This window comes from Lepidochelys olivacea (assembly GCF_965140295.1).
Source record: "Lepidochelys olivacea isolate rLepOli2 genome assembly, chromosome: 14".
Taxonomy (NCBI): domain Eukaryota; kingdom Metazoa; phylum Chordata; order Testudines; family Cheloniidae; genus Lepidochelys; species Lepidochelys olivacea.
In genome coordinates, this window is record NC_140424.1 from 18,851,773 (window position 1) to 18,854,656 (window position 2,884).

Below are 2,884 nucleotides of genomic sequence, written 5' to 3' on the forward strand. Positions count from 1 at the left end.
ATGACAGTGGGAATTCGTGGGGACAGCAGGGTTTTCTTCCCCCTCTCTACACTTATTTTGTATTGGGCTGCATGGCAAAGTGAAATAGGTGACATGCTGGCGAGAAAAGATCATTTCAGAAAAAGTCAGAGGCCCCATGGAGTTATGCCAGAGAGACGGGGCACAGAAAGGAAGCCTGGCACATGTAACGGGGGACAGAATAGGGAACTGATAGCACGCTGATTAACCAAAAGGACAAAGGCTCCAGGAGGTAACAATGAGACAAGAGGCCCAAAGTTATTGGATGCTACTAAGAAACTGTGAGGCTCATTTGGGAGCAGCCTGCCTAAGGTACTTCTCTGGCCCCCTCCTCACAGACTCTGAGCACCTCACAGTCTTCAGCCTATTGATGTATTGATTCTCACAGCACTCCTGGGAGGTGGGGAAGGGAAGGACTATGACCTTCATTCTACGGCTGGGAACGGAGGCATAGACAGACCAAGTCACTGGTCCACCATCAGGCAGGGAACCTACAGCACAGCTAGGCATCTCCCATGTCCTAACCACTGGACGATCCTTCCTCTCATGATGTATTATACAGTATGGGTGGGTCTTGCCTCTGGGAGTGCAGGTGAAGGGTGTGAGTTGTACCCCAGGAACTGGAGGTCTTGCCGCTGTCGGTGCTCTAGTCCCATACTGTGGGAGAAGGTGGTACCTCCATTCGAATTCATTGCTCTGTCCTGCAGTGTGAGCTGGGAACACAGATTCAGAACTCCTCGATTCTTCTCCTGGTTCTGCCTTGAACTCTACTCTGCAATGCTAGGCAGATCACACAGCCTTATTGTGCTTCCTTGCCAAATGGGGAGGAAATGACACTCACCCCCGAGTAGCACAGTGAGACATCAACAATGCATGCTAGAAAAGCACACAGTCCTATTAAGATCATATAGGACAGACAGGTGCTAGACTGTACAACCTGCAACTGCTGCAGTAACATCTGTGATACCCATCAGTGCAAGCTGCACCCTGAGATTTGCTCCAACGTGCACATCCATAGAAAATCCAAGCTGGGAATGGTCTTGGGAAGAGTCCAGCTTTTGTGTGAGAATCAGCTGGCAGGTCCAAAGACCACTTGCCACCTGCACTAGACAGATCCTGCTGCCTCGTCCTGCATGGGTGGATTATAGCTGAGTCTGTCATTGTCATTGATCCTATAATTCTACCCTATTAGACTGTAAGATCTTTGGCGCAGCTCTCATGTTTGTACAGTGTCTAGCACAGTGGAGTTCCATTTTTGGTTGATCCTTAGGCACTACCATAATAAATGGGGTGAAGTCGCTGGGTCCATTGCCAGATTCAGAACTCAGCAGCTTTCCTGTTCATCAGGAGGTGAGTCCCCTTCCAAGAGGCAAAATGGAGTCTGGCACTCAGGCTTAGGGACTGGTCACTAACAGGAAGGTTAAATTCCTTTAAAAAAATCCCCCTTGGCCACAAGCTGGTTTCTGCACAACGGAGCCTGGAGAACCAAGAGCTGATGGTATTGATGAGAAGCTGCCTGTATGTCTTCTTCCTCCCCAGTCACTGGTAGGTAGGGAAAGATGGTCTTGAAACTGTTTTCGCACTCCCTGACCTGAAACCATTACAGGAAGCTCAGCTGCTGTGATTTCCCATTGTTTTGTCACCTGCTGTATGGTATGATATGCTCGCACAGCAGGTAAGGGGCAGGGCATGTATGTGTGCGGGTCAGGTGAGGGGGGGATAATGTAGTTACTTTTATACATCGGTGAATTTCAATGTTTCTGAAAGTGGGGACTGGCGCAGACTACAGCCAGGCATTGCACACACTCCCACAAACCTCTGCCAATGCCCCTCAGTCCCATTCCTGCTGCGCCCATTCTGCCAATCCTGTGCCCCCCAAACCGCTCTGCCATTGCACTGCAGTCCTGACCTGCCCATTTCACAGGCCTGCAAACCCATCTACTAGCCTGTAGACCCCTCTACAGGCAACTAGCCTATCTCACTAAATTTCTTCCATGTCCAAAGCAGAGCTGGAAAATTTCGGCCCTGCCTAGTTTTGGATCTGAGCTGTAAATGGAACCATAGGGGCTAGTTGAGACATGGGGGTCCTAATTCAAACCCCCCACATCACCCCAAATTCCGAAGGAATTCAGGTCCAAGGCTTCGAGTTTTGACACAGCTCCAATTTTGATGCCATGGCGAGAAATCCTAAAGTAGGAAATGCCAAATGATTAGCACTTGTCCCTCTCCTCATCAGCTGCCCCGATCCTCGCTTTTTAATGACACAGTCATTTCACCTCAATAGTCTCCACCCGTGCATTAAAGTAAATGGCACAACTCCTCTTTTTTCCCCTGGTTCAGCATTTGAGACCGTGGGGCTGAACAAGGCAGAGATTCATCATGTTTCTTTCCACTTGAGAATAGGTTGGATCTGACTCCTGGAAGTTGCTCAGAACCCTCAACGAGACGTTGAATTATCCATAAGGGCATTCGTTGAAGGATGGGATGCTTCCAAAGCTCTGGTGCTTTAGAGCTTTCCACGAGATTATTTTACCTGTCAGTGCCAGTGCTGGGGAATTTCAAAGCTGACAGAGCTGTAAGGCATCATACCCGACATGGCTGCGCCATAGCTTGTGAGGATCCATCAATCATCTTCTGCTTTCACTGACCTCAGTCAGACATTCAAGCAGCTACTAATCTCTGTGTCTTCATTCATCCTGCTATAAGAAAGCTTTCAAATGGAGTCAAGCAAATGCAAATGCAAAAAAAAAAAAAAAAATCTGCAAACATTTGTGTGAATAAAAACTGTGAGCTGAGACTCTGCATTCATTTGCCATCGCTAGTCGGAGGAGGGATTTTTGTGTTTGTTTGCAAGAATGGTCTGGCG